Genomic DNA, 19,195 nt, shown 5'->3' on the forward strand with positions numbered 1-19,195 from the left:
TTCCCCATTTTTCATGTTTCTCCTCGCCGCTTCTCTTCTTAAGTTCCCCATCTTTTTCTTCTCCTTCTCACTCTTCCTCTATTCTTCTGTTCCCCATTTTGTGTACTTTTTGTCTTCTGTTCCTAATCTTTAATTTGTTTCTTCGACTCTTCTATCCTTTCGTCCCCATTTTTTCTTCTCCTTTGATCTCTTCTTCTGTTCTGTTTTCCACTTTTGCTTTTCATCTCTTTTTTCTTCTGTTCCCCACATGTGCTTTCCCTGTTCATCTCTTCTTTCCTTCTCTTCCCCACGTTTGCTTTTCCTGTTCATCTCTTCTTTTCTTCTGTTCCCCACGTTTTTTCCCCTGTTCATCTCTTCTTTTCTTGTTTCCCACTTTTGCTTTCACTGTTCATCTCTTCTTTTCTTCTGTTTCCCACTTTTGCTTTCACTGTTCACCTCTTCTTTTCTTCTGTTCCCCACGTTTGTTTTCCCTGTTCACCTCTTCTTTTCTTCTGTTCCCCACGTTTGTTTTCCCTGTTCATCTATTCTTTTCTTCTGTTCCCCACGTTTGTTTTCCCTGTTCATCTCTTCTTTTCTTCTGTTCTCCACGTTTTTTTCCCTGTTCATCTCTTCTTTTCTTGTTTCCCACTTTTGCTTTCACTGTTCATCTCTTCTTTTCTTCTGTTCCACACGTTTGTTTTCCCTGTTCATCTCTTCTTTTCTTGTGTTCCCCACGTTTGTTTTCCCTGTTCATCTCTTCTTTTCTTCTGTTCCCCACGTTTTTTTTCCTGTTCATCTCTTCTTTTCTAGTTTCCCACTTTTGCTTTCACTGTTCATCTCTTCTTTTCTTCTGTTCCACACGTTTGTTTTCCCTGTTCACCTCTTCTTTTCTTCTGTTCCCCACGTTTGTTTTCCCTGTTCATCTCTTCTTTTCTTCTGTTCTCCACGTTTTTTTCCCTGTTCATCTCTTCTTTTCTTGTTTCCCACTTTTGCTTTCACTGTTCATCTCTTCTTTTCTTCTGTTCCACACGTTTGTTTTCCCTGTTCATCTCTTCTTTTCTTGTGTTCCCCACGTTTGTTTTCCCTGTTCATCTCTTCTTTTCTTCTGTTCCCCACGTTTTTTTCCTGTTCATCTCTTCTTTTCTTGTTTCCCACTTTTGCTTTCACTGTTCATCTCTTCTTTTCTTCTGTTCCACACGTTTGTTTTCCCTGTTCACCTCTTCTTTTCTTCTGTTCCCCACGTTTGTTTTCCCTGTTCATCTATTCTTTTCTTATGTTCCCCACGTTTGTTTTCCCTGTTCATCTCTTCTTTTCTTCTGTTCCCCACGTTTGTTTTCCCTGTTCATCTATTCTTTTCTTCTGTTCCACACGTTTGTTTTCCCTGTTCACCTCTTCTTTTCTTCTGTTCCCCACGTTTGTTTTCCCTGTTCATCTATTTTTTCTTCTGTTCCCCACGTTTTTTTCCCTGTTCATCTCTTCTTTTCTTCTGTTCCCCACGTTTGTTTTCCCTGTTCATCTCTTCTTTTCTTCTGTTTCCCACATCTGCTTTTCCTGTTCCTCTTTTTTCTTCTGTTCCTCATTTTCTATAGACCTACATTTTGTTTTCTGTTCCTATACTTTAATTTGTCTCTTCGACTCTCCTTTTGTTCCCCATTTTTTCTTTTCCTATTGATTTCTTCTTTTGTCCTGTTACCCACCTTTGCTTTTCTTCTTCATGTCTTTTTTCTTCTGTTCCCCACATGTGCTTTCCCTGTTCATCTCTTCTCTCCTTCTGTTCCCACGTTTGCCTGTTCATCCCTGGTTCGGTTTTTACGTATGTGTCATACATAAAAATTCTTTGTTCGACCCTGAATTTTTAGGTTGCAATTTCAGAGGTGTAATAATCTAACATATTCTCTCTTACGTCTGCACACTGCACAATGAAGCAAGCAACTGACTTATTTAGCAGTTGCGTGGCCTTGATGTGAGTCACTCGTTCTCCAATCCTCATTCTGCTCGTCTGCCTGCCCGGGCCTGAGCTGGATAAACCCCGTGACTTACTACAACGCGCGCGGAACACGCATGCAAGCCATCGCCGGCCAGTGTCCGATTCGGACGCACTGTACAGCGCGAAGAGAACGGTACAAGTGTCGATTCATCATGATTCTCAGTTAAATAATTGAATATAAGCTGTAAATGAGTGATTAAAAAATACGGTACCATATATTTAATTAAGTTCCGTGGCCTATATTAGACTACAGTTCTAGAAATTTTCTGGGGATCTAAAAACAATTGTTATGGAGAATATCAGTCAGAAGAGCTAACTTCAGAAATCTTGTCCCTCGTTTATCGATAATTGACACAGCTTGTTATCACCGATAAATATGAAGCATATATCAGTGATATCAAGCTGTATATAATATATAATATTACAGAAATATATATTTAAAATTATTTATGTAATAGAAGATTTTTAAAAAATTATATGCATAGAGCATATTTTCATTTTTAATTTCGGTCATAATATCCAATCTTACACGATCTTGTCTATACATAACCTCTACCCGGATTTAATTCTTTGCAGAGGATTGATTGACAACCAACCCCTACAAAAAATTTCGTCTTCTTAGCACGCAGTGGCAGGGTTGTTAGAAACAAAACACAATGTGTTCCCACGGTTACTGAAGGCTGTTTTACACTATAGACCCATAAAATTCCAGACGGAGAAGTAATATTGAGCTACTAAAATGTTACCTTGCTACCTTTGTTTTTTGATATTAAAATCAATGTCACTGATTCTGTGAACTTGTGTGCTGGTAAGATAAAAAAGAATAATTTGAGACTCGAACATGAAAGTATAAATACTAGTGTAAAATAGCCTTAAGACGTCCTTTCACTGACTTGACAGATGCCATCTGTCGGAAAGTAGTGGTAAACTACGAACTGTTCGAAATTTGAAACTCGGACGGAAGTCGCAGATGTCTGTAATCAGGGGTGTGCGGCTAAATGCGGACTACGAGTTCCCATGTTTCTGTCAGGCTTGTTTGCTGGTATGTATACTGAATATCATTTAATTCTTTTCGAATGGCCGGCACTAATTTAAGTAGCTCTTTATACAAAATAAATATATTAATTGAATACGGAGAAAGTGACCAAATAACGATTACATTGATAACATATGAACAATAATGACAACCATAAGATGAGAATAATTTCATCGGTTATTAAGAACTAACGTCGAGAATACTAGTGACATATCATCAATGACAGCGATGAAACAGCACCGCAATAACGATATATGATCCCTGACAAGACGAAAGACACGGACGGCGATAATGACTACTACATGACGATAGTAAAGGTGCGACGATGTGCAACAACGACAAGACAGCTGAAATAAATAAATTAGTTGCAGTGTAAGGAAGAAGTTAGTGACGATAAAGGGAGAAGTTAGTGGAGATAAAGGGAGAAGTTTGTGGCGATAAAGGGAGAAGTTAGTTACGATAAAGAAAGAAGTTAGTTACGATAAAGAAAGAAGTTAGTGGGGATAAAGGGAAAAGTCAATGAGGATAAAGGGAAAAGTTAGTGGGGATAAAGGGAGAAGTTAATTACGATAAAGGAAGAAGTTAGTGGAGATAAAGGGAGAAGTTAGTGACGAAGAAGGGAGAAGTTAGTTAGCAATACACGTAAAAGATAGAGACCATAAAACGATAAAATACGGACTACGCAGCGAATAAATACGGACTGTGAGGCGAAGAATATACTGATTGTACAGGGAGAAGATACGGACTATATAACGGAGAAGATACGGACTATATAACGGAGAAGATACGGACTATATAACGGAGAAGATACGGACTATATGACTGAGAAGATACGGACATAGAACGGAGGAGACAGTGCAATTAAACGAAGAAAATACGAATAATTCAACGAAGAACATAGGACAAAACAGCGAAGAAGATAGGACAATACAGCAAAGAATATACGCACAATACAGCGAAGAAGATACGGACAATACAAAAAAGTAGATATGGACTTAATGATGAAGAAAATACGAAAAAAATAACCGTGATGATAGGAACAAATAACGAAGAGGACACGGACCATACAACGTAGAAGATATGGACATATAACGGAGAAGATACTGACAATACATCAACGATGATGCGGACAATACAATGAAGAAGCAGGCAATACAACGATGAAGCTACGAACAATACAACAAAGAAGATACTGACAATATAACGAAGAAGTTACAGGCAATCAATATAACGAAGAAGATACAGACAATACAACGGAGATGATGCGGACAGTACAACGGAGAAGATAGGGGCAATACAATGAAGATGATGCAGGCAATGCAACGAAGATGACCCGGATAATACAAGAAAAAGATAGGACAATACAACGTAAAAGATACACACGACATAATCAAAGGGATGGCGATGATAATGTAATGAGGAAGACGATAGCGACCACTTAACGAACAAGTTAAAGGACGATAATCTATAATGAAGAAGGTAAGGATTCCGTAACTCAAAATGTATGGATAAAATAATGAAGAACTTGGTACAATATAACGAAGAAGGTGAGGACAGCAAAAGGAAAAAGATGGGGCCAACATAAGGAAGAAGATGGGAACAACATAAGGAAAAAGATAGGACCAACTTAAGGAAGAATATAGGGACAACATAAGGAAGAAGATAGAACAACATAAGGAAGAAGATAGAACAGCATAAGGAAGAAGATGGGGACAACATAAAGAAGAAGATAGAACAACATAAGGAAGAAGATAGCACAAACATAAGTAAGAAGATAGCACAAACATAAGGAAGAAGATAGAACAACATAAGGAAGAAGATAGCACAAACATAAGGAAGAAGATAGAACAACATAAGGAAGAAGATAGCACAAACATAAGGAAGAAGATAGAACAACATAAGTAAGAAGATAGCACAAACATAAGGAAGAAGATAGAACAACATAAGGAAGAAGATAGCACAAACATAAGGAAGAAGATAGAACAACATAAGGAAGAAGATAGCACAAACATAAGGAAGAAGATAGAACAACATAAGGAAGAAGATAGCACAAACATAAGGAAGAAGATAGGGACAACATAAGGAATAAGATAGGGACAACGTAAGGAAGAAGATAGAAACAATACAAGGAAGAAGATAGGGACAACATAAGGAAGAAGATAGAAGCAACATAAGGAAGAAGATGGAAGAAATATAAGGAAGAAGATAGGGACAACATAAGGAAGAAGATAGGGACAACATAAGGAAGAAGATAGAAGCAACATAAGGAAGAAGATGGAAAAAATATAAGGAAGAAGATAGGGACAACATAAGGAAGAAGATAGGGACAACATAAGGAAGAAGATAGGGACAACATGAGGAAGAAGATAGGAAATACATGAGAAAAAAGTTAGGGGCAACATAAGAAAGACTGTAGTGACGATCTAACAACGATCGCAGCTGACTCACGACTATAAGGATGGAGACGACACGAGTCGATAAAGATGCTGATGCGAGATAAAATCTGTTACGTTGGAGACGATAATATTGTGAAAACGAAAATTTCAGCGTGAAGGGAAGACGATGGCTGTATCGTAACTAAGATGATGAACACGGCACGACGGAGACAAATGTTTTGAAATACGAGAATTCGAAGCCCTTGCGATGCGATGAGCCTGGGGTTCAAAGGTGATGGCGGCACTACAACCGAGCTTCCATAAATCAGGAAGTTCTTGAAGCCAATTAACTCGCATAATGATAATTCGTTATTATAAGCGTTTGTGAATGAAACAGCCGTGGAGAATTTGTTAACCAGTTTCAGAATTTTTTTCAAGAAACAATTCGTAGTATCGTGAGTTAACACAAATGCTAAAGTTTTCCACGATCATAGCCATCGTTCACGAATCATAATCGATAAAATGAAACCGTTAGCAAAGTTGCAAAAACTTCTTTCGCTAGAGGTGATTAAGTCTATTGGGCTTAATATCTCCTGCTGAATTCTCTGGCTTCGTTACGTTCGTCCCTGCTACATAGCAGAACTTGGGGAATTGCAGTAGGATGGAGATATTACATAGAAAATCAGATTAAGTCTCTCTCCAATGTATAAGTTAATTAAGTTTAACGCATAAATAAGGCAGTGTTACTGAAGTAAGCACTTATTTTATGGTAGAAGTACACTAATATTGTACCGTTATAAATAATTTCTGGAGGAATTATATATCGGTGAAATTCAACTTTTGCGAAATAGGAACAACTGGAGAAACCTAGGTTTGCAATGAAAGACCTTCCCTTGGGCAGAACACTACGAATGGAAATGAATGACTACTTAAAATTTGTGCTAGGAGATATATCTTGAAAATATTCCACATTTTCAAAAGAAATTCATAACTCAGAAGCTACTTAAGTGATACGCATGAAATTTTGCAGCATGTATAAATATTACAAGAGGAGCATGTATGTAAAAATATTCTCCAGTAAACAATTTAGTTCTTAGAATTTTCCTCCATCTCCTCCTTTAACTAACCTTTATAATTTCAAAGAATGTGAACGAAATTCTAGCTTTGATTTTTCTTCAAAATAGAAGGAAGAGAAGGAAGTTAACGTTGAATGCTGATATGTGCGACAGTGCGAAAAGTTGAGAGGGTATTAACTCTGGCTTGTGTTGAGTACAGTATTGTGCATGTTGGATACGAAATCATACTTATAATTCCTGGAAGATATATAAGGAAAAAGCATTGTCCGTACCTGGAATAAGACGTGCAACTTGGTCAGCGAATTCGAAAAGGGTAATCAAACATTTCGTACTGAACCTGCATTGAATTTCTTGAGTCAGAATACGATACCTCAATGAAACATTTCAAGGAAGTAATTAGGAAGATACAGCTCAGCGTCATGAAAACCCATTAAATGAGTACTTAACAATTAAATTTTTTATTCAAGTGCGAGCTTATATTAATTCCATTTTGTCATCTCATTCCAGTTGTCTCTTCTATATTTGTTCTATTTTCATATGAATCACGTACAGTGTGAACGAAAAAAATGGTTATCAGGATAATATTTATATTAATTAATCATTATCATCATCATCATCATCATCATCATCATCTTCAGGGCTTAAGCCTTAACTGGCTCGTTCCAGTCTCATGAATTACAACTGTTGTATCCATTCCTTACATCTTTTGGTTTATAATTTAAAATTAATTTTGGAATGCGGTCAACTTCCGTCCGTTCTAGATGCTCCATCCAATCGTTATATTGATATATTTTTTCTGTTAATTTGAATATCTTGAGTTCTTTTCGAATGACTTCATTTCTTTTCCTATCCCATAAAGCATATCCAACCACACCTTTAAAAAATCTCCTTTCTGCAGCTTTAATTTTGCGCTCTTCTTTCTTATTTAGAACCCAAAATTCTGCACCAGATACCAACATAGGAACTGCTACGATTTTGTAAAATTAATGTTGTTGTCTTTCCGCGTAGTCTTTAAACATCTTTTTACTGTACAACATACTGTATTTGAATTTATTTATTTTATTTTTTAAAATCTTCGTTTTCTATTACACAGAGTGATTCACGAGGAAAGCTAAAAATTAAGGATGTGAATTCTGAAGTCATTCTGAGTCAAAAAGTTCATATGAATATGGATCCGTTTTTGAACGGTTGCGGAGATATAGCTCTTTGATTTCACAAATACTTCTGAGATTCCATTGTACTCTCATTTAGAGACAGGCACATTTTCAAAGGTACCTCTTTCTGCTTCAACGCACTATTGCGCTCAGGCGTGAATCGCGCCCGTCGTTCGGGAGAGTTGCTCGTGGCTGTTCTTTATGCGGCGTGCAGCACCCAAAATACGGTCCATTAGCGCTTTTCTCGTTTCCACCTTCCTTTCCTATACCAAGTCTTTCATCCAACCCCATAAATAATACTCTTCGATATGGTACCCTTCTATTCGGAAAGCGTCGTTCATATTCATCGACAGCACGCAAGGAACTTCCATCACACAAACCATAAACATACACAATATCGGCGTATTCTGTAGTCGAAAATTTATAAGGTATCTTGAAAAACACAACTTAACACTTCCGATAACTGTACCTGTATAACTGCTGTACTGTAGGTAGCTGACTGAACTACTGTGAACTGATAAGCGATAGTGTATTTGTGTTATGTGCTGGTTCTGTGTCATTACATCAGACAAGAGCAGGCTATTGGACATTTGTAATGCCCCACCACCCGGTTTGTGAGATGAACTTATCTACATCGCTCACAATGCAGATTCCAATGTTACGTCATTCATTGCGATCGGTGACCTTGTCTCACATCTCACATCAGCAGCATATTGTAACGTCTGATTCACATTGGGGCGAGACATTTTACCAAAAAAAAAAAAAAAAAAAAAAAAACGCATCTAGCTCCGCCATCGTTCGAAAACGGACCTATATTCATATGAACTTTTTCACTCAAAATGGCCTAAGATATCATATCCTAAATTTTTTACCTTTCCTCGTGAATCACCCTGTATGTTGATACTGCACAATTAAAGCACTTAACCTGTTCAATAGGTTTTCTCTCTAATATAATTTTAGCTCTTACTACATCCGATCCTCTAAATACAAACAATTTTGTTTTATTAGGAGAGATGTTTAAAGAGTAATTTTTACTTATTATAATTATTTAATTTGAATCAGACTCTTTGCAGATTATCTTCTGACCTACAGATTAAAACTTGACCGTCAACGAACAGTAATGTATCTAAGAATGTATTATTAATTTTAAAATGTTCATTTATTTCCGTCATCCATCTTCTCACGACTTCGTTTAATATGTTAAACAATAGGCGGGAGAGGGGGCACCCTTGTCTCACTCCTTAGTTTATTTTTGAAATAATATTATTGCTATAACCGCCAGAGTGAACTCGCGGCTAGAGCGCTGGACTTAAAATCCTGTGGACCCAGATTCGATCCCCGGTGTACCACCGAAAAGGAAAGAAAATAGAAATGTATGAATGACGGAAATAGAGAACTGGAAATAAAATAAAACCTCTGATTGAGATTCTGGCTGATATTACATCTATTATCAGGCAGTACATCTCACTTGACAATATGTGTCAGAGGAAGAATAATAATTGTTTGGGTACATCTGGTTAGTGTAATATGTAGTTAGTCGGCAATGTATATGCAATGGAAGGGGGAAGGAACTGGCCATTCTACTCCATTATCTCCTGGCCTAGTTGCCTCATAAGTGTTGTCTTGTTGGTATCACTTAAGAGGTTCAGACAATCTGTCTTCGGACATTTGACTAAACAACAAATACAGAAGCAAAGGAAGGTGTACAGAAATAAACAAGCGAGGAAGAGCGGAAAGATACGACAGTAGTATGAGCTAGATAGGAAGGGGGAGAAGCTTTTAAAAACATTGTTACATAATTGATAGCTTACATAATAGGTGCAGGTTTGTCAAATACTTTGTAAATAAAGAGACGCAAGGCTTAATTTAGATGTCTCTGAAGTGTATTGCGTGTGGCAGTACTTCTTCCTGGTATCTGCAATTTCATAACCGTTCATAAAAAACATCGTCAACAAAATTCACCTTGACTGTAGATGCTGTGAGGCTGTGGTGGGGGGAACAACACCGAGTAGATTGGGTACAGTGCGTCCTTGCTTTATCAATTTATTTTTGACTCTTTTTAAGCAACAAGAAGTAATAAAACTTGATAGATTAATGTTACCTGCATGCTTCGATGTGATAATATGTATGCTCCTATAACTAAAGGTTCACCATTAACCGACTTTGGCAGAGTTAACTTTTAATGACCATCCTCCATCTTATTTAGAGTAGACCTTTTGGAGTAGGCTAATTTGAATCTATTTTTAAAGCCTCACTTTGCATATCACTTTGTGGATAAGTGGCTTATGTAATAACTACTATCTTTGGAGTGTGAATACATTTTGTAAGTCTCTTTAAAGTATCTTTAACCAATGAATAATTTACTTTCACGTTGTAACGGATGAAGTGCAGCAAATTATAATAACATTGAAAGAATTTTGACTTATTGCGGAAGTGTCCAAAAAGTAAGTTCCGATTCCTTTTGTTTTATATTAGATCAGCAATGAAATTAATGCAAATAATTTCTATTTACTACGTTGATTATTCAAACTTGTTCCGGACTTTATTTGTTGCATAATATATTTACTCGTAATTTTGGTGAGGCCTGCCGATCTGGAGTTGTGTTTGGGCGTGAGTTCGATTCCCGCTTGAGCTGATTGCCTGGTTGATTTTTATCGATTTTTTTCAACCGTAAGGAGAATGTCAGGTAGTCTATGGCGAATCCTCAGCCTCATCTCCCTATCATAAAACTCATCTACACTAAATAACCTAGTAGTTGATACAGAGTCGTTAAATGACCAATTAAAATATGTATGGTGAAGTAGGCTATAGTATAGAAGCTTATTACGCCAAAAAAAAATTTAAAATTGAAATTTGAATTACGGTCATGTTTTATATAAACATCTTGTGAAACCATTACTTTCTTTTAAATTTATTTATTTACAATCGCTTTGACATCTAGGTTATATCGCGACTAGTTGACGTGAAATTACATTTACAGTATCATTTACTTTATCGGTTATATAGTTCTGAAACAGTACTGAAATTAGATTGAAGTCCAGTGACCAGTATCTTTGAGGTATGCAACTATCTTCGGATGGAGCTAGAAATCGTTAAAATTGAACCGTTCATAGCTGAAATAATAATAATAATAATAATAATAATAATAATAATAATAATAATAATAATAATAAATTATTATTATTATTATTATTAATGTATTAATAATTGTGTTTATTATTAATTGTCATTATTGAGTGTAATTAGTTACCACTGCCACCGGGTATATACCCATTTGCAGTGTGAATACATACATACATACATACATACATACATACATACATACATACATACATACATACATGCATACATACAATTAATTTATTTATTTATTTATTTACTTATTTACTTATTTACTTACTTATTTATTTATTTCTTGATTTACTTATTTATTTATTCATTTATTTATTTCTTTATTCACTTATTTATTGATTCATTTATATATTGATTAATTTATTTATTTATTTATTTATTCACTTATTTATTTATTCACTTATTTATTTATTCATTTATGTATTGGCTTATTTATTGATTCATTTATTTATTGATTTATTTATTGACTTATTTATTTATTCACTTATTTATTTATTTATTTATTTATTTATTTATTTATTTATTTATTTATTTATTTATTCATGCATTTATTTATTCATTTACCTCAGGAAGGTCTCCCTGAGTGGCGGTAAAACTTCGTGAATCACTCTGTATCTTTTAGGAGTTCCAAGTCACTTGCATGATCTTGGAGACTTTATAGAGTGCTTAGAGAATCTCAAAATATTACATATGATTTGTGATTATATGACGCAATGTGAAGCAACGTTCGTTATATGGCGTAGAGGTCGCAGCTGAAGATGGAATAGTAATCCGGTAACTTGTATTTACGAGTTCGTTAAGCATAACTGCACATCCGCTACCATAGTCTGGTGTTTGAGCCCTCAGTGTATATAAAACGATGGTGTGAAGCCAATTGTAACACGTCCTTGTCCCTTATTAACCTTGAAATATACCAGCAGTACGCGTTATTTTTGCGGAGCAAAATTTTTCGTGGTAGTAAAATTGCAAGAGAAGTGTTAGAACTTCCTCAAATTATATCATTGTGCTGTTTTCAATCCTTAGTAAATTCTACAATTGGCTGAAAGAAACCACATATTTTGACAGTGTCCCGACGTGTCCCTTCCAATTTGTAACCTTAACTATTCGTCCCCTAGACAGCCGGTTTCGGTCGATTCGTATCAGATATCTCGATCAATTCGTACCACGACTAGACGTCCCCGTTTGGACCAGTAATTGCTATTGTTGCAACAATGGATACCAAAAAATCATAGATTCCATAGAAATATCAACATCAAAATCTTCAGTCCCGAATTTAATGGATCGTCTACGGCTTACGATCTCGGAAAGAGACAAATTGTTTAAAATGCTGAGCATACTCATGGACTTCACTGGGGAAATTGCAGGGCACAAATTGTGTTGACAGGAATCAAAAAAGTAATAGCAGTGGTAGAACTAGAACTTTCACTAATAAAATTGACAGAAGATACAAGCAGTGATAACATTATCACTGGCAGTAATTGACAGTATATATTAGCATTGGCAGCAATAACAGTGTTGATTAGCGGTATTATCGTAGTAGTACTAACATTAATAGTAGTATCGGTAATAGTAGTATAGCATGGCAGTAGTAGAAGTACCAGTAATAGGATTGACATTAGGTACTAGCAGTGGCAATACTAGCGTTGACAGTAATACCAGTGGTAATGCCAATATTAGCAGTATTATCTGTTGTACTAAAATTAACAGTAGTGGCAGTAATGCCAGCAATAACAGTGGCAACACTAGAAGTAGCAGTATTTTAACTAACAGTAGATGCTAGCAGTGGAAGTACTAGCATTGACAGTAATAGCAGTGGTAATGCCAACATTAACTTAATACCTGAAGTAGTACTAACATTAATAGTAGAATGGCATGGTAGTAGTAGAAGTAGCAGTAATAGGATAACCTGTGGGTACTAGTAATGGCAGTACTAGCGTTGGCAGTAATAGTAGTAGCAATGTCAATGTTACCAGTGTTATCTGTTGCTCTACTAATATTGACAGTAGTGGGAGTAATAGTAGTAATGTCAGTCATTAGAAGTCAAAATCTCGTCATTGTTTCCATCGTGTTGGAGACTCGTTACTGTGCAACAAAACGCATCAGTTAAAATGACGTATGAAAATAAAAAATGGATGAAAGGACATGAGATGCAGTAAGCAATAAGTTTTTTTTGTGTTTTCTTCTAATTCATATATCAATTCACATTTCTTTCTCGATAATAGCATTATGAATTAACTTTAGATGAGTATAAATCTGATAATGAAGTTATATTCATGCAACGAATTAGTTGACTCAAGGCAAGCGTATTTCATATGTGTATGATTCTAATAACCAAGATTAGATTCATGTAATGAAAACTGTTGATCTAGAAGAGAGTATGTAATATGTGTAAGTTTCGATTGTCAAGTTTATATATCCATATAACGAACAAGTCGATTCAAGACAAACGTATTTCAGATGTGTATGATTCTGATGCTCAAGTTCAGATTCATGTGACGAATTGGTAGACTCAAAGCGAACGTGTTTCAAATGTGTATGATTCCTTGTAAAGGACTAATTGATTAAAAAGAGCATATATCAGATATGCATGATTCTGATAATCAAGTTCGTTCAGATTCATATAATGATATAGTGAACTAGTTGACTCAAGGCGAGCGTATTTCAGATGTGTATGATTCTGATAATCATGTTCAGATTCATGTAAGGAACAGTTGACTCAAGACAAGCGTAAACCTATTTCAGATGTGTATGATTTTAATGCTCAAGTTCAGATTCATGTGACGAATTGGTAGACTCAAAGCGAACGTGTTTCAAATGTGTATGATTCCTTGTAAAGGACTAGTTGACTCAAAAAGAGCGTATATCAGATATGCATGATTCTGATAATCAAGTTCGTTCAGATTCATATAATGATATAGTGAACTAGTTGACTCAAGGCGAGCGTATTTCAGATGTGTATGATTCTGATAATCATGTTCAGATTCATGTAAGGAACAGTTGACTCAAGACGAGCGTAAACCTATTTCAGATATGTATGATTCTGATGCTCAAGTTCAGATTCATGTGACGAATTGGTAGACTCAAAGCGAACGTGTTTCAAATGTGTATGATTCCTTGTAAAGGACTAATTGATTAAAAAAGATCAGATATGCATGATTCTGATAATCAAGTTAGTTCAGATTCATATAATGATATAGTGAACTAGTTGACTCAAGGCGAGCGTATTGCAGATGTGTATGATTCTGATAATCACGTTCAGATTCACATAACGAAAAGTTGACTCAAGACGAGCGTAGGCCTATTTCAGATGTGTATGATTCTGATGCTCAAGTTCAAATTCATGTGATTTGTTGATGACTCAAAGCGAACGTGTTTCAAATGTGCGTGATTCCTTGTAAAGGACTAGTTGACTCAAAAAAAGCATATTTCAGATATGCATGATTCTGATAATCAAGTTCGTTAAGATTCATATAATGATATAGTGAACTAGTTGACACAAGGCGAGCGTATTTCAGATGTGTATGATTCTGATAATCACGTTCAGATTCATGTAAGGAACAGTTGACCCAATACGAAGATAGTTTAGGTGTGTATGATTCTGACCATGAAATAGAACTTTTGCAACTAAGACTCTGGCTAGGCGGAAGAGAAGGCCTACTGACCTTAACTCTGCCAGATTAAAGAAATAAATAATAACTTTTACCAGTAATAATAACAATAATACTTTATTGTTATTATTATTATTATTATTATTATTATTATTATTGTTATTATTGGTTGAATGAAGACAGTTAATCTTAATACAAAGTGATAATCTAGATAAACAAGTAGAATAAAGCTTCTAGTCAATATGAAATAGAAACCCTCTATACAAGTATATTGAATATGTATGATCCATTTATGTAAGCAGTTCCAGATATTGACATGTAAAATATTCAAATTGTGGTTTATTTAACGACGCTCGCAACTGCAGAGGTTATATCAGCGTCGCCGGTGTGCCGGAATTTTGTCCGGCAAAAGTTCTTTTACATGTCACTAAATCTAGTGACATGAACCTGTCGCATTTAAGCACACTTAAATGCCATCGACCTGGGACGGGATCGAACCCGCAACCTCGGGAACAGAAGGCCAGCGATATACCAACTGTGCCACTCAAGGCGACTGTAAAATATGTAAATGACTAAATATGTGGAATTATTTTACACATATTATACTCATATTACGTTTATTTTTTGTACCATTTCTATAATTTTAGTATACCTATTCATCATAATCTTTTAATATGCTTTCTTGTAAGTAGCTCTGTTCTGGATTTCACAAATTTATAAGCATGTTGTCACTGTTTACAATGTTAAACAATTTTCCTTAATTGCATTTTAAACATATTTCATGTAATGTAACACTTAAAATTGGGCAATTTTGTGTTTTAGCCAATGTACGTGCAGGCACCTATTGCTCATTATGGAACAAAAATATAAAGGGTTAAGTGCTATATTATTACGAAAGTTGTGTACAAGAAACAAAAACGAGATAATAGCATTAGGTATAGAAGATTACAAAAGAACGAAAGAATGGCATACATAACTTTACCACCTCGTATTCTAAAACATTACCCAAATCTATGAACATCATTTAGAAATATCGTCGTCGTCGTCATCATCATCATCATCATCATCATCATCATCATCATCATCATCGTGGATCCAAGGTATAGTTCCAATAACCTGTTCCAGTCTCTGTAGCTGTCTAGAAGTCATCTCTTAGAAGTGACACTAGCCTATACATATACGAGTACATACAAACGCATTTTAAATTCAAGTTTGTATAAACATTTCTGTCAATCGTAGATATTTCACAATTAAAATCATTTTACAGAAATTATAAAGTTTATGTTATTTGGACGGAGTTACGGAGTTAATAGACCAACTGACAATTTGAAAAAAAAATAGATATTTGGACAAATCTGTTGTTGGCAGGCTAATTCAACTCGGAAAAAATCAGGAATGCTGCTATTTATAAGGCAAATTCGTTTATTGCATAAAATTCATTTACTTATTTTGCTTTGCTGGACTCTTATCTAAAATCGGTTAGCCTTTTTGGTATTATTTGTGCTACTTTTTTGTAATAGTATGAATAATGTTATAATATTCTTGCATAAAATATTTTATAAAAAAAAAGAAACATATTTATTTCAATGGACAGTATCTCGAAACAGGTTTTTGACGCTTGGTCTCTTATTGCTCATTATGGAACAAAAATATAAAGGATCAAGTGCTATATTATTACGAAAGTTGTGTACAAGAAACAAAAACGAGATAATAGTATTAGGTATAGAAGATTAGCCTACGAAAGAATGAAAGAATGGCATACATAACTTTACCACTTCGTATTCTAAAACATTACTTAGAAATATCATCATCATCATCATCATCATCATCATCATCATCATCATCATCATCATCGTGGATCCAAGGTATAGGTCCAATGGCCTATTCCTGTCTCTGTAACTGTCGAGAAGTCATCTCTTAGAAGTGAGACTAGCCTATACATATGCGAGTATATAAATGCATTTTAAATTCAAGTTTGTATAAACATTTCTGCCAATCGTAGATATATCACAATTAAAATCATTTTACAGAAATTATAAAAGCTTATAATTTATTATTTGGACGGAGTTACGGAATTAATAGACCAACCGGCAATTTGAAAAAAAAATGAGATATTTGCACAAATCTGTTGATGGCAGCCTAATTTAACTCGGAAAAAATCAAGAATGCGATATCTGAATTTTGCTGCTATTTATAAGCAAAAATTCGTTTTTGCATAAAATTCATTTACTTATTTTGCTTTGCTGGTCCTTATTTAAAATCGGTTAGCCTTTTTTGGTATTATTTATGCTATTTTTTTCTGTAATAGTATGAATGTTAGAATACTATTTGCATAAAATGTTTTATAAAAAAAACAGATTTATTTCAATGGACAATGTCTCGAAACAGGTTTTTGGTGCTTCGTCTCTTATTGCGTAACTCCGTCCATTTATTTTTATTGCAATTTATTTAAATATTGTCCTTACCTTTATCTCGACGTAGAATATTGCCTGTACAGTAGACTGTCCCGCCTCACAGTTGTGTGATGAGGGTTGCCGGAGTGCAGGTGCTCAACAGCTCCAGGTAAAGTTCAGTAATTGAAGGTTGCATCTGAGGTTTACCTTTGTCGTTGCGTAATGCATTTCATTGCCAAAGCTACTGTTGCTTATGCATCGTGCAATCGAACGTTAATGCCCCATGACGAATCAGAAAAACGAATCTTGCTCTTCGGAAAATAACAGTACGTGTTTTTCTGGCATAAAGCTACTTTAAATGCTAGCAGTTTACTCAGTAGCGATATCCGTTATATTACGTAAATATCGTTTTATTTATTTGTAGAGTAGAATTGGTTCTTTCCTTCTCAGAGTTTATAAATTGTAGATACAATTTTATTTTGTGTAAAGCTAGAAAGTATGGTTGATTTTAAATATGTAACAGCTCAAATTCAAATTATTATTATTATTATTATTATTATTATTATTATTATTATTATTATTATTATTATTATTATTATTATTATTATTGTTCAGAAATATATCAGAGTATTATCCCCGGGACATAATAGTTACATGACAGAAATATTTGTATTTTCCATTACGTAAAGAGTATATTTACGTTAGAAAAAGATTGCGTAACTTCAGTTTTATTAAAAACGGCTTGAAACTACTTTATTGAAATAATGACAAATGCAATTATTTACGAAATATTTGTAAAATTGAATTATAATATAATCGTAGTACAAAGTTCAATTTCTTACCAAACGTTACACTTAAATTTAAGATAAAATGAATGATTTTCCTTATAGAGAAATATTATCTTTCACCTCTAAAATATTTTAAACTTTGGCGCCCTTAAGATTTGGTGCGTTTCTGCAATGCCAATAGCACTTTGGTGCGTTTAACGTATATGAAATCTTTCTAGTATTGTAAGATATTATAATATATTTATACAATTTATAATACTCTGTAATATAATCAAATTATATACATGAGATATAAACAGAGATACATAATATATTTTGGAATACGACTTCCACAATTTTGTTATAAAAACAAAAATTTATTAACAATTTCAGAAATTAAAAATGATTTTACTTTGACACGTTAGAAGGTACGAGTATAATACGTCCTATTTGGGATAATTATTCCAGGGTAATAATAAGTTTATAAATGAGCTCTGAAATAAATTGAACGCACTGTTAGTTTCGGAAAAGTTAGTTACATCTTAACGTTATCGGTTGTCAATATATGCAAAAAGTATTGTCCGTGTTACCGTTGTGAGCGGGATGTAAATAAAATTGCCGGACGACACAACTAATCGAGCACTACTTTCAGTGTGGCGGGTTGTACAAGGTTAGTGACAACACAGAAGGATCTTCTCGTGCAAGGTGGTCGCTGGAAGAGCCCGTCTCTCGTATCCTCGCGGCTCGCGCCTGTGAAGGAGACTGTCGACACGACGAGCGGCGACTGCCAGACACACACCTGATCCACAGGCTTGTTATAGTAAAGAGCACCACGCATGCGCCGTGCGGGACTCCACCTCTGCTAAGATGAAAAAAATTCCTAGAGGGAGAGGGGATGGTTGTCATGGAAACCATCTCCCGCCAACTGGTCTGGACCCCCATTCAAAAAGAAAAAAAGAGCGAGAGAGAGACTCAGGAGGGTAACCTTTCTTTGAAAGACGTTCGTGCTCGCTTCATTGATGGGAATACGAGAGCTACGCTAAGGGCAGAAAGATGCTTCGTGTGGGTATTGCAGGTCGCTGTAGGTATCATCTCTCTGAAAAGAACCCGGATATGTTTAGACACTTATAATACTTAAAATGCAAGGAGATGCACTATCATCTTTACTTTTTTTTTAACTTTGCACTAGAGTATGCATTAGGAATGTCCAGGATAACAGAGAGGGTTTGGAATTGAACGGGTTACATCAGCTGCTTGTCTATGCGGATGACGTGAATATGTTAGGAGAAAATCCACAAGCGATTAGGGAAAACACGGGAATTTTATTGGAAGCAAGTAAAGAGATAGGTTTGGAAGTAAATCCCGAAAAGACAAAGTATATGATTATGTCTCGTGACGAGAATATTATACGAAATGGAAATATAAAAATTGGAAATTTATCCTTTGAAGAAGTGGAGAAGTTCAAATATCTTGGAGCAACAGTAACAAATATAAATGATACTCGGGAGGAAATTAAACACAGCATAAATATGGGAAATGCCTGTTATTATTCGGTTGAGAAACTTTTATCATCCAGTCTGCTGTCTGAAGTTAGAATTTATAAAACAGTTATATTACCGGTTGTTCTGTATGGTTGTGAAACTTGGACTCTCACTTTAAGAGAGGAACATAGGTGTAGGGTGTTTGAG

At 35.1% G+C, this 19,195-nt stretch overlaps 1 protein-coding gene across 1 annotated transcript in view; it reads right to left on the bottom strand.

Annotated features, from left to right (window-relative positions):
- nord overlaps positions 1–17,996 on the bottom strand; it is a 164,859-nt gene extending 146,863 nt beyond the window's left edge. The window contains exon 1 of the mRNA XM_069843709.1: positions 16,813–17,996. The gene's annotated coding sequence lies outside the window, so the exon portion shown is untranslated. The remainder of the gene's footprint in view (positions 1–16,812) is intronic.
- Between the last annotated feature and the right edge of the window lie 1,199 nt (positions 17,997–19,195).

The sequence above is a fragment of the Periplaneta americana genome, chromosome 13 (genome assembly GCF_040183065.1).
Source record: "Periplaneta americana isolate PAMFEO1 chromosome 13, P.americana_PAMFEO1_priV1, whole genome shotgun sequence".
Lineage (NCBI taxonomy): Eukaryota > Metazoa > Arthropoda > Insecta > Blattodea > Blattidae > Periplaneta > Periplaneta americana.